Here is a 14,815-nt window from a genome sequence, read left to right as displayed (position 1 = left end):
AGCGATAGCAAGTGACGGCACAATGAAAGACGTCAAATGCCTCTTGTATGCTATGCCAATCTCTATTGTTGAATTGTGGAAACCGCTAAATGTTGTCGTTTACCGATCACAGCAGATGAAGGCAACTTTAGTTACCACTTTAATCCCACAACTACTTTGACCTTCAGAATATTAAATTTGCGAAATTGTATTTAGCAAATGCCTAGACTTTTCCAATCGTCCTTCTATGGAAGATGTCAGTCCTAGGAAATTTTATTTCAAGAGCGTTAGGAGGGGTATTCTTTTCGCTAGGAACTCGGACTTCTCATGGAGAGAACTATGATAGGTTTACACAATCGGGTAAATTAGAAATGTGATCTCTCTGTTTTTTTTGTTTGTTATTTCATTCCTGGAGGCTGTTAATGAGTAAGTGGCAGCTTCCATAGTAGGCCATGTATGACCTCGTAAAACTCGAACCTCTGCAGTGAACGTAAGCTCTGAGCAGTATTTCATTTATTAGGGCATATTGTAACTTTGCAGGCGCGACAAGTTTTGAACAGCTGAACTGAAGAAAGCAAAGCACACAGAAAGACAGAGAAGGACGTCGCTGTACGAACAACTAAAGTTATTTTCACGCTAGCGGCTGCAGATATAGTAGTGCACGCATAAAATGGAAAATACAGATACACATTGTCCGCGTCTCGTATCGGCCACTTAACGGGAAACGATGGGTTATTGCTTGTCACCTGCAGGCAAGATATGTCTTTTGTTTAGTGGTGAAAACTACTGAGGGCGTGCTTAGGCTCGTGCTCCCCTCTTTAGATATCTCAATGGTTTTCAGGATTTCCCATTGTTTCATGCTGCCGCATTTTCAGGTACTGTTGCGGAAGAAAAGCAACGTTGTATGAGCATTCATTGTAGGCAATGAACACGCCACAGGGACAAGAGTTGAGCAAAGTACATATACCAGGACATGAGCTGAACTATCATCTAGCACTTATGGGGAAACTAAGAATGGTCGAGCGAAAATCAGTGTGCTAATGATCGCGAATGCGCTACAAACGTAAATGTTACTCATGGTACTCTGCAAACCCTAGCGAGACATTAAAATTCTTTATCACTGAGAGCGACAGCCGCTTTAATAGCTAACAGGTCAACTTTCTGTATAGAAGGCTTCAATGACCTCCCGGGCCAGCTGCTGTCTACGACGGGATAAAATAATTCACCATGTTCATAATTAATCTTCTGAAGGCCGCAAAATAAGTGATTAGTCCCCTGCCGCCATGAAATAGAAGTTCGAAGTCGACCAGAGAATTGACCGGGCAGTGACTGTTTGTTGAAGATGAACATTCAGAAGCACTGCGTCAAGGCACTAAGCATTTATTTATTTATTAATAGAATACCTGCGTCTCCTCGAAAACATTATCGCAGGTGGCACAGTTAGAGAAAGATGCATTAAATTGTTTACAGAAATGAGTAAAGAATGTATCAAGTAACATCAAAGTGGGAGCGCGCAATAAGTGAACATCTTCAAGCGCAACAGAAAATTAAAACAAAAATAAGGCAGTAATGCATTGTCAAAAACACAGGTGGGCATAAAAATCGTGACGATCAGATATTGAAACACACTCCTTCGGTAACTAATTCCAGTCTGTCAGAGTTCGTGGAAAAACGATTTGACAAGATGGTGTGTATTACAGCTCTATTCTCGCGCCTTCTTTGAGTGTTTAGAACGACAGAAAGCTGAGCTAGCTGGTAAGGATTCATTATGCAAGAAAAGCTGAGGCGTGCAGACAGGACACAAGAGAAGAGAAGTGGACAACACGAATGCCGACTATCAACTGAAGGGAGCACTGAGGCGAAAAAAAAAAAGAAAGAAGACACAAAACTCATCTGCGCAAGCTCCGGCATAGTATCACCGCGTGTCAATCGGGTATATGTGCCGGTCTACGTGAGAGATAACTGTTAAGGTACTTAATTTCTTCCTTATGTAAAATAATCAAAGGCGATTCACGCACGCACTTCCACCATTTTAGATATGCCATGCCTCTACCATAAGACGCGTATCTTCATTCTTGTGCCTGTACAGTATGGCTAATTCATCTAACTGAGGCGTGCAGTTACAATCTTGGCAATGTAGGGAGAGATTAGAAGGCGATCCACCGGTTAACGACCTTTTATGTTCCATTAGCCTCTGATTGATACATCGCCCCGTTTGCCTTATGGAGAACTGGCCACAGGTAAAGGGAACTTTATAAATCACACACATACGAAAGTCTGTAAAACTGTTGTTCTTATTGTGCTTCACTGGTCAAATATCTGTTCTATTTTTGCCTTTTACCTGCTCCTTTTTCCTCTGCACGGCAGCGCATGTCTTACCCAGCTTATTGGGAGCAGTGAAAGCAACATTAACGTCATATCTACTAGCAACTTTTTAAGCCTATGCGATACTGAATGAATGTACGGAATAGCCACTGCACCTTTTTTTTGCTATTACAGATTTCTGTAATCACGTCCGTCCTCCTCGAAACCGCCTTCTTTAGGCGTTCAGCCACAGTGGCGACTGCTACGCTAGGATAGCTTACTTCTAATAGGCGCCAGACCTGTTCATTAAAATTGGCGCTCATTTTGTGCATGCAGGATCTGGTGAGACAAGACTTAAAGTACAACATGGCAATTCCGTTTTTTAATACTTTGGAATGCTTGGATTGAAAGTTTAACAACGGCTTCGAAGATCTTGGGGAGTACTGCCAACAAACGTGATTTTATTCGAAAACCAAGGGAATGTCCAGAAACTGAATTACGCGTCGCTGAGGAAATTCCTTGGTAAACATTAATCCTGCTCCATAAAGTTTAAATGGCTCACTTACTGAGGTAGCAGCGGAATCAAATTCTTCCCTATTGCAGAAAATCAGGTAATCATCAACGTAACGAAATATCTTGATAACGCAATCACCTAAGGCTTTCTCTAAGCAGCTGTCAACCTTACTCAGGTAAATATCGCTAAGAATAGGGGCAACTTTTGAGCCAATACAAATGCCTGATTTCTGCAGAAACATGCCATCTCTCCACCCAATCAGCGTGAGTGGTCGAGTCGAGACAGAAGTTGTTTCCGACACGTAGTTGCGGCTTTCAACTCCTGTTTGAATGTAGAAGATGCGGTGGAAGAACTTCAGTTTTCAATTTTTTTCGTCTGGTCATTAACGTTTCCAAACCTAGCATTGCTTTTATTTCAGTGATACTTTCGAAAGGGCTGTAATTATCGTAGACGAAGCGTGCCGCCTGATTTTGATGTTTTACTATTATTTGTATCAAATAGTCCTGAAATGGGTTCCAAATCATGTAGGCGTAAACGAGGATAGATCTGACATGCAAAAATATAAAATCTGTCTTTAATTCATTTGGAGGCTGATTTTAATTTTCTACGAATACAAAACAACATTTTACTTGCCTTAGATACAGAGAGCTGGGTGTGCACGTTCCATCTCAGTTTCGGCGTGAAGTAAACACCAAGGTACTTGCGCTCTGAGACAGTTTTTATTGTTGTTATTTCAGCTCTGTACTGTGTTTGAGGTTCCAATTTCTTATCGGAAAAATGGACGTGAATACAATTGTTAATAATCAGATTGATTTGCCATCGTAGATACCAATTTGCTATTTAATCAAGGTCCCACTGCGAGATTGTTGCAGCCGATGGTGAATTTATGCCTCTATAAAGAACACATTATCTGCAAATAAGTTCAAGGGGCACTGTATGTCGTTTACAATTTCATTACTATACATGAGGAATGTTGTGTATATATATATATATATATATATATATATATATATATATATATATATATATATATATATATATATATATATATATATATATATATATATATATATATATGTATATATATATTGATATTATTATATATCAGGAGTTGTATTAGTAGAGAATGTATTATTAATAGCTTTCTTCATCCATAAGTAAATCACTTTTAACCGAGATAACTTCCCTCGTCTATATCAGTTCACATTTATCAATTACAATTTTTATTGCTTTCGTCTGATACGCGAAATCAACGTGCGCTACGTATACGTACAGCGTGCTGCATTACGATAATAAATCTCGTAAATGCTAATAGAAACCTCTATAGGCCTAACGCCAGTATTAATAGGCTTTGATGTGAAAAAGGTCGCCCATGCGAGGCACCAGTCGCAGGCACAACAAAATATGCAGGCCTTCTTATCATACGTCAGCTGTGATCGATGGCGCAGTACTAATTATGCGCTCCTATTAGGAGAGCATCGCACTGCGACTCTTGTTCAATGCCAGCTGGTTCAGTGCGCTGCATGGGCTGCTAAACTGAGCAGAGGACGCACACTGTCGTGCCTCTAATACGGATCACGGCTGAAACAATTAGGCTATAAAGACCGCCATCAATTAAAAATGATGGATATCGACTCGGCGATCAGGTCGAGCGGAAGAGAGTCTTCGTCTACCGGACGGAAAGTAGTGCCTGTCGTCTGCGGTGGAGGATGGCAGGTGTGAGAAAAATGGCGCAGAAGCGTCTGTTGCAGTGACGGTTGGGCATGCGGTTGCCTGTTCCTTCATTACTGGCTGCAAGCTGTCTGTCTGCTCAGCGCCGGCACCTTGCTATAACGCCGGGCGTTGCACTCTCGCTTATTTTCTTAATTACGCGCAGCGCACTGGATCATAGCCGCTCGTTTCTTGTCATTGTTTGCGTATCATCCTTTTCTACGTTTGGCGTTTCTCCGCAACATAGCTGCCATGTTTCCCGGGGTTTGAAACGATGCTCACGAATACAATTGCTGTCACTTTCAAAGGAGTCACAATGGTTTGGTTCAGAGCGCCGTATTCTCGCTTATATTGTGCTTTGAAGGTATGAGTGCCTGTTCTGACTTTGAGTTACACCTTGAGACTCTGTCATTTGGACAGCATTTTTAGCCCCAGTGGACGAGAACAGAAGGAAGACGTGAACCACACAAGCGCATGGTCTTCCCTACGCCTTCCTTCTGCATTTGTTGGCTGGCGCTTAAAATGGTATTTTAGTTAGAGTAGCAACACGCCCAACATACAACAGGACTTGGTGAGTTGGAAAAGTCTCCCCTATCTTTTATAGTGAAAAATACTGCGTCCTGCAGTCAGGACTTCTGGAGCGCTTGTTCGACTAGAGCGTATTCTGCACTCTAACATCCATCTCGTTCAGTTAAAATTTCATCCTGTATTCTATCTACCTATAACAAACACGTGGCATATATGCCTATGGTACCGCATGGGACATGAAATTCGCATCTCTCTCTTTCGAGAAGATCCGACTTCAGAGGTTTGGGATAGAAAATTAAAGCAGCAATGTGTGGGGAGGGGGAGGAGGGAGGGTTCGCGGTTTAATGAAATAGTCGTAAACACTAACCCTGTTTCTTTTTTTCATTTAACCCGCATATCTCTTTTCCCTCACGCTTCAGCGATGAGCATTGCTTTCCACCGAGGAACCACGACCACCTCATCGAAATGGGGTGCCTATTTCGGAGACTCTGTGTAAACTTTCTTTTCTACAGAATATTTCACTGACACAATCCTGGAAAATCTTGCACAAACAAGTGCAATGGAACGCATTTGTGGCCGAACATTGCCATTTAATTTTTTTGCTTTTTTTCGCATGCAATAAGTAACCCTCTGGGACACCGTCCTTGACAAAGTCTTAGCTTCCCACTGGAAACATTGATTCTGGTTTGGGAAAACCTAACAAACCATCTGGTATCACAAATACGGTGCAGGAGACAAGGAAATGGCAAATGAAAATTGTACTTTTTATACATCTCACTGTTTGTTATTCACTGTAATTTCTATTTTACTTCTTGTTTAGTTTGATATTTTGCTTTTTTGGTACATTTAGTTAAGGTCATTGATACATGCCCCACTTAGGAGATGCCCTTAAGCCCTTAATGGGTAAAAAATGAAATGACGCTAATAACTGATGCTTCACTGAAGATGGTTTCAATGTAATTATTGCCCGCGAAACCAGGAAACGTAAAAAGAAAGAAAATAAAGAATACGGCGCTCCTGGCCTGCTTTCGACATAAAATGTCTTTTCGGAGAACTTTCGTGTGCTAAAAAATTGCTTACAAATACTTTTGTGTAAGATCACGCATGAAAATTCGACAAATCGTGTGACATATAGCCTGAGGTGAGAGAGAAAGCCTGCAGGCAACAGGTAGGTGAAGTGACAGTTGCCCCCCTGTTGCAGAATCAGCTGCACCTGCACCGCGAGTGTTCTGATTGTGCAGACCGAACAGATTCGGTGAAATTAATTTAATTATCAGGGACTGAAATATCCAATGACTAGGCACTCACACCAAGAACTTTCCATAAAAACGCCGTGCCTTCGTTGGACCTCCCAGGGGCTCATGTGTTTTTTTTACTCATGTGTTTTTTTTTTACTTTTTTTTAAACATTCTCATGTAGAAGATGTTGGTACCAACTTTATTCAGCATTCACGAGAATTTCGGAGTAACATTTACGACTGTCATAGAAATGGAAGCCTTGCAAGTGAAACAAATCGTCTAAAAGTGGTACTATTGAACAAGTATTTGGAAAGAGTTATTATTGCGGTTCAATCAATGAGTGAACCAGGAGGTGGCACGTTGTTTCAATAAAATTTCACGCTATAGATGACGATTTAGTGGAGCTGCTGACGGAAATAAGTAAGGACGACAACAGTGATAAATTTGTATGGTAAGGTCGAAAATGCAAAAAAATTAACGCAAATTCACCAAGGGCTCAAGCAAGTGTCCACTGTTTCCATTGTTGTTCACATTTGATGATAGAGGCACAAAATAATAATAATATTTGGGGTTTTACGTGCCAAAACCACTTCCTGATTATGAGGCACGCCGTAGTAAAGGACTCCGGAAATTTTGACCACCTGGGGTTCTTTAACGTGCACCTAAATCTAAGCACACGAGTGTTTTCGCATTTCGCCCCCATCGAAATGCGGCCGCCGTGGCCGGGATTCGATCCCGCGACCTCGTGCGCAGCAGCCCAACACCATAGCCACTGAGCAAACACGGCGGGTGAGGCACAAAAAGACTGGTGAAAAATAGAGAATTGCATTTCGATTTATCTTATGTACGTAATGGGCATAAGCTGCAACAGAGGGCTCCTGGGCTGACGTATACAGAAGACATATTGCTATCTGGCAATTCACTAAATACACAGAGACTTGACAATACGTGTCGTATTGATGCGACGAGTAATGGCGTGGTATCAGTTCAGCAGCAAGCCATACAAGTCATAGAAACGCAATATAAATATCTGAGTTTTTTTAAAAAATAAAACCAAGCAACAAAAAGAAGACCTATTCAAGCATTCGTCAATATATTAGGAGAATTAAGGGCAAGGGAATGCAGCCTTCAATGGAACATCGGATACTTTCGTGTCACAAGAGAAGCTGACGAAATGTAGAATTCTGAGATGTGTAATTGTGCCACCAGTAATGCCAGTCTGTGCTTAAAATAAGAGAGATCTTTTTCCGCATTAGAAATTATTCAAAGTTCGGTTGGCATTGGGCACTGGGATGCCCGGTGAAACCAAACATGAGGCAGTGCAGGTTTAGAAGGCTTAGGCTTTGTTTGAAATTACAGATGTGCAGAACAAAATTATTTTGGAGGAACACTTTGAGATGACAAGAACGTGCATTCAAAACCCACATGAGAAGAAGTGATCAGTTTAAGTGCACATAAAACTGTTCCTCTAACGCGTAGACAAGCAATGGAGAAAGAGGTCAAGAAAGTTGGCATTGAAGTACAGGGTAAAAATTAAAAAAGAATTATGCAAGTAGACAACCAGGAGTCGTGAAAAAAAATGTGAGAGAAATAGATGCGGTAAATTCGATGCTAAACACTGTATCAAAAAGTTCATAAAATGTTACAATTATAGCGAGAATGAAATCAGCAGGAACAATTTGTACGTTGACTCAGAGCATCGCCTTGCTATGTGAGACCGGGCTGTCTGCATGAGGAAAAAATCATGCCCAAGGAAGTATGTGTGTGCTGCTGCACAAGTCTGGAGAAGACTAAGCAGATCGCAGCTGAAGGTCAGGACATTCACGCAGCAAGACCCGTAGGAATCACTCACCTGCACTGAGCATGAGAGAGAGAGAAAAGGATGCATAGAAAGGCAGGGAGGTTAACCGGAGGCAGTTCCGGTTGGCTGCCCTGCCCGGGGGGAAGGGTGAAGGGGGTAAAAAGAGAGAGAGCGGAATGGGGAGATAAAAAGAAATAGAGATGAGCATGACGAAACCACGTACACTACAGAGCGGTAGGGAGCGGCGTTCTTACAGTCTATCATGAAGCCCCGCAGACTGCAGGAACCTTAATAACGCGAGTAAGGCCTTTAGCGTGGATGTTCTGTGGGAGTACAGACCTAAAGCTTTCAGTTCTGATAGTGGACGATTGTCCAACTGGTCCAGTACTCTGCAGATCACTTGTCTCTGAGCACTGTATCGCGGGCAGACACAGATAATATATGCGAGCGTCTCATCGATATTGTATGTGGCGCACATGGGGCTGTTGGCCATTCCAATAAGGAAAGCATACGAGTTCGTAAATGCAACGCCAAGCCACAGACGGTACAGCATGGTCTGTTCACGTCGTGGTAACCCAGGCGGTAGGCACATCCGTATGTCCGGCGGCAACGAAGGCAAACGACATATGGTGAAAGCGTTCGAGTCCCACAGAGGCAAAGTACATTCACGGAACATCAGTCGCAGCCCAGCCGCAGCGCCTGTTCGCGAAAGCGGAATCAAGACGCGCTAACCACTTCAATGTGGAGATCGGGCGGCTTCGTCAGCGTGGTCATTCCCGCTGATGCTGCAATGTTCTGGAAGTCATTGAAAGATAATGTTGTGTCCCCTGTCATGGCTGCGATTATACGTGTGTAGAATTTCTGAGGCCAGTTGTTCATTGGGTCCGTGGCGCATTGGGCTTTGTATGCACTGAAGGGCTGCCTTGGAGTCACTAAAGACTGTCCATTGTTGTGGTGGTTCCCGATTAATGAAATCAAGTGCAGCACGTAGTGCCGCAAGTTCAGCACCCGTTGATGTGGTCAAATATGAAGTTTTTCATTTGATTTCTTTAGATTTTGCCGGGATGATGACTGCAGCAGCAGAGCTGTTCAGTTTTACCGAACCATCTGTGTAGACATGTTGCCGGAATCTGTGTATACGTGGTGAATGTGTTCTGACGTTGCTTGTTTCAAAGATTGCAACGGCGCTCCAGCTTTCTTTCTGATTCCTTGAATTTTCCATTGCATTTGCGGCCGGTGCAGACACCACAATGGATCTGATAATCGTGTAGCGGGCGTAAATTCTGATGGTAAGTAGGCCTAATGTCTTACAACACTTTTATCAAAAGTCGAATGTGGCCTCTTTGCTGGCAAGCAAGCAAGATGGTGTGAGCGAATCCGAGTCAGGTGTCGGATGTGTGCTCTCAGGAAATCTGTATCTATATAGACTGTCAAAGGAGTGTCTCCGGCAATGGCCACTGTCGCAATGGATGACGTAGCTTTGGGGAGACCGAGACAAGTTCTGAGTGCTTGTGCTTGCACACTCTGAAGTTTGCGGATATTTTTAGCGCGAGTATTTCCTAGTACAGGTAAGCTGTACCGCAGGAATCCCAACAACAGTGCTTTATATAGTTGCAACATTGATGGTACTGTTGTGCCCCAGGACTTCCCGCCGAGAAATGCAACAAGGTCCACGATGGCGGCCAAACGCTTTGTCATGTACGAGACGTGAGGGCTCCAAGACAAGTCCCTATCAATGATGACGCCAAGAAAGCGGTGCGTTCGTCTGTATCGTACAGTTTAGTCATTAATCCGCAAAGGATACGGGGCCATGGCTTTGCGAGTAAAGGCAACGAGTGCACATTTCTCAGGGGAAAGCTCCAGCCCTGGTCTTCTTAGGTATGTTGACATGGCCGTTGAAGCCGTCTGAAGTCGGGCGCGGACTTGTAGACCTGTCACCCCTGAAGCCCATATGCAAATGTCGTCTGCATATACGGAGAGCTGAACGGTTTGCGGTAACGAATCGGGGAGACCAACGTGCACCAGGTTGAACAGGGTCGGGCTGAGTACCTTGCCTTGCGGTACACCACGACTGGTATAACTAGACGGCGTTGGTCCTTCTTCAGTTCAAATAAAGAAAGATCTTCCATTCAAATAGCTGCGTATCCAGCGAAAAACGTGTCCACCAATCCCTACAGCTTCTAAGGCGTCCACAATCGCATGATGATGGACATTGTCGTACGCACCTTTAACATCAAGGAATAAGGCCACAGTGATTCGATTGAGATGTTTCTGGTGCTGTACATATGTTATGAGGTCAATAACGCTATCTATTGACGAGCGTCCGCGACGAAAGCCAGCCATTACCTCTGGATAGACGTTGTAAAATTCCAAGTACCAATCTAATCGTGCAAGGATCATTCTCTCCATTACCTTGCCGACACAGCTGGCCAGTGCTATCGGACGGTAAGATGACAATTCCAGGGGAGACTTGCCAGAGTTGAGGAGTGGAACAAGCCCACTGGATTTCCACGTGGTAGGGACCAGGCCGTCACGCCATGATGCATTGTATAGGCCAAGAAGTGCATGGCTGGCCTCTTGACCAAGGTTTGCAAGCGCAGAGTATGTAATGTCATCGGGTCCTGTTGTCGAAAATCGTCTGCACCCAGCAAATGCGGCCTCCAGTTATTCGATGGAGAAAGGAGCGTCCATACGAGAATCTGGGGAGCAAGGGGGCACGGGCAGCAGAGGGCACGGCACCTGGCCTAGCGACAACATGCCTAAGCGGACGTTACTGCTGTTGCAGGTTTTGCCATGGATCTTCGCTACGTCGGTTTGGAACGGTACAGCATGGAACGCTACATCGGCTTGCAGTCCGGACGACGCACCGCTTTTCTTCACGCCTTATCAGGACTTTGGGATTGATGGCATCCGGCTCGTGGATCGTCTTTCGTCGATGACGGTGACGTCACCAGTGGACTGGCTACAAAAGGAGACAAGCAGCGAGGGATGCTCCAGAGGGCACGGCACCTGGCCTAGCGACAACATGCCTAAGCGGACGTTACTGCTGTTGCAGGTTCGTTATTTGCCTAATGCTACAACTTTTAGAAGCGATAACCGCTTTTTGTTAGCCCTGCCGTGCCCTCGCAGTTGCCTGAATTTTTTGGTTGACTCTTGGTCTATGATGATAACACTGTTGGTTTCGGGAGATGTTGAAGAAAATCCTGGGCCCAAAACCGCAGAAATGTTGCAATTAATCATTGATAATCAGGCTTCATCAGATGCTAAAATAGATGCATTAAGAGCTGAAATGACCGAAATGAATGAGAAATGCGAAAAAATGAACACTGCACTTAACGTGATTTCAGAATTGAACAAGCGAGTACAAACCCTAGAATCCCTTGTTCGTCATCAGGCGGAGAAGTTAGTAGAATATGAAAATAGAAGCCGATCGAATAATCTCTTGGTTTTTGGTATCGATGAGGACAAGGGTGAATCAGACAGCGACCTGAAACAAGCTGTTATTGAGAATGTCTTTAAAACAACCCTGGGAGTACAAGTGAACACAATCGACAAAATTCATCGCATTGGCAAGAAGAAAGATGGTAGTAATCGGCCGGTAATCATGCATTTTTATGATTCGCGAGAAAAACAGTCTGTGATGCAGAACTGCGGCAAGCTGAAAGGCAACTCGATAAGCATAAGTCAAGACTACGCTAAAGAAACTGTGGAAATACGGAAAAAATTATGGCAAAGCAGTGAAAAGGAACGAGCTAACGGCAAAAAGGTAAAACTGGTACATGACAAGCTTAAGATTAACAATCATAACTACGTCTGGGATCGTGAAAGGAATAAACGGTGTCTGTACCGTACTGAGCAAGATAAGGTTCCTCAATTCAAAAAGAGTGGAAATACTGCTGGCCAGACATTGCCTCAGTTGCAAACTTCAGACAAGGCTTCTGACACGGATAGCGATTCTTCTCGATCATAGCTCAAAATTGTACTTGTCAACGCCCGCAGCATAGCAAATAAAGTAACTGGTTTAGAGTATCTACTAATTTCTCAAAATCCTGATGTATTGATGTTGACTGAGACATGGCTACATAGTGCAATTAGTGACAGTAGTATTTTTCCTCCTGACTACAAGGTATTTAGATGCGACAGGGATTCCAGAGGTGGTGGCGTGGCTATTGTTGTGAAAAGTTTTATAAACACAGTCACTCTTGATTGCAGTCTCTCTGAAATGGTTTGGTGCAAGATACACTGTGCAGACATGTGGTATATATTAGGGACTGTGTACAGGCCACCAGCCACTCCGCCAGAATTTTTGGATGGCTTGAATGAATTTCTTAGCTCCCATGTAAATGAAAACACAAGACTAATAATGGCTGGTGACTTTAATTTGCCGCATATTAACTGGGAAAGTCTATCAACGGGTAATGTAGAAATAAGGAGCGCCAATAAAATGATCCAGTTTATGTTTTCACATAACCTTAAGCAAATAGTTAAAGACTTCACAAGAGTTACACCAAATTCCCAGTCATTGTTGGACGTGGTTTTCATATCCAGTAGAATACGTGACTATACTGTATCAGTTGAGAATGGTTTATCAGATCATAAGATGGTTTGCTTGAATGTACCGCTGCACACAAGAATCTGTAAGCATGCATATGTCGTGATGTATGTTAAGGATTATGGCCGTGCGAATGACGCGTCTATCCTAGACGTTTTGGAAGAAAAGTTTACTGAATTTGAAATAGTATCAAACCGCGAAGGTGTAGAAGAACTATGGGACCGACTAAAAGGCATAATCAATTACTGCACAGATCATTTTGTCCCCACATGTATAAAGAAATCAAAGAAAAAAAATCCATGGATTACTAGGAACATCATACATCTTAAGCGTAAGATAAAAAGATTAAGGAAGAAAAAAAGCAGGGCAACAGAACTATCAATAACCAAACAAATGCTGAAATCTGCATTGGTGGAGTCTAAGAAAACATTCTTCAATAAAACGCTTACAAAGTTCCTCAAATGCTCGCCACAAAAGTTTTGGCGCTATTTCACAGATAGAAAGGATGAAATAGAACAGATAGCGGATGGCGACGTAGTCGTGACAGAAAAAAAAAAGATATTGCAAACGCACTTAATCAGTTCTTCCAATCAGTTTTCACCAAGGATAGATGTGATAGTGACGATGATCCTTTAGTCTGCGCAATACAATACCCAATGGAAGACCTACGCATTACAAGGGAGGGCGTGTTCAAACATTTGCTTACGTTGGACGCAAAAAAATCGTGTGGCCCAGATGAAATACCGACGGAATTTCTTCAACGGTACGCTGAATGGATGTCGTATTATTTGCAGCTTTTATTCGAAAAATCTTTGCGGGATCATTCAGTACCTCAGGACTGGCGCGATGCCACCGTCATTCCGATATTTAAAGGTGGCAATAGGCTATGTGCAAACAACTATAGACCAGTCTCGCTCACTTCTGTGTGCTGTAAAGTCCTAGAGCATGCAATAGCTAGACATATTCTGTATTTCTTAGAAAAAAACGATTTATTATGCCCAGTCCAGCACGGTTTCCGATCTGGCCTTTCGACAGTGACACAGTTAATCGAAACTGTACATGACCTTTGTAAAGCTATAGATGAATGCCAACAGATAGATGTTGTATGTATAGACTTTATGAAGGCATTTGATAAAGTTGCCCATCATAAGCTGCTTTCCAAATTGAGAAGCCTAGGAATTAGTGAAAGTATAGTATTGTGGATTCAGGCATATTTAACAAACCGCTTTCAAAGGGTCAGAATCGGGAAAAGTGAATCGGGGAAGTGTGAAGTTGCGTCTGGAGTGCCGCAGGGGTCTGTTTTAGGTCCGATATTGTTTTTATTGTATATTAATGATATTCCTTCTAGTGTTGATCCGCCTGTAAAAATTAAACTATTTGCCGATGATTGCTTAATTTACACGCGTGTAACCTGCAAGGAAGATCAGATTAAACTAAACAGCTGCCTGCAATCATTAAACTCGTGGTGCCAAAGTTGGGGCATGGTAATTAATTTTAAAAAATCTACATACACTCACGTAACTAAAAAACAGAACTTTATCAGATTTGAATATAATATAGGAGAAAATGCCTTGGTCGAGGTACAGAGTTTCCGATATTTAGGGGTGACAGTGACGCATAATCTAGACTGGCGTATTCACATTGAGAATATCTGTTCGAAGGCTTACCAAAAGCTCTGCTTCCTTAGGAGAAAGCTTCCAGATGCGACTAAAGAAATTAAATTGGTCGCCTACAAAACGTTTATACGACCAGTTCTGGAATATGCGAATGCTGTGTGGAGCCCTCACCAAAAATGCTTAAAAAAGAAAGTGGAAAGGATTCAGCGGATTTCAGCACGCTTTATATGCTCCAAGTATCGCCGTACTGACTCGGTTACACAGATGATACAGCAGTGTGAATTAGAAACGCTGGAAATGAGAAGAATAAAACATCGACTCAAACTTTTTTTTAAGATAATGCAAGGGGCATTAAAAATAAATAAGGAACATTATGTGAAAGCGCCTCTAAAACATGGTTCACGAAAAAACCACAGCAGGGTACTACAACCTATTAACACACGTACGGATGTATATCGGTATTCCTTTTTTCCTGATATAATTGAACTATGGAATAAACTGCCAAGTGACGTTGTGGAGAGTGTGAACGTGCAGCAATTTGAGCTGGGTGTCGATATGTTTTTGAAAAATGGT

This window comes from Dermacentor variabilis, chromosome 8 (genome assembly GCF_050947875.1).
Source record: "Dermacentor variabilis isolate Ectoservices chromosome 8, ASM5094787v1, whole genome shotgun sequence".
NCBI lineage: Eukaryota > Metazoa > Arthropoda > Arachnida > Ixodida > Ixodidae > Dermacentor > Dermacentor variabilis.
The sequence above is the reverse complement of the archived record's forward strand: the minus strand, read 5'-3'. Positions refer to the sequence as shown.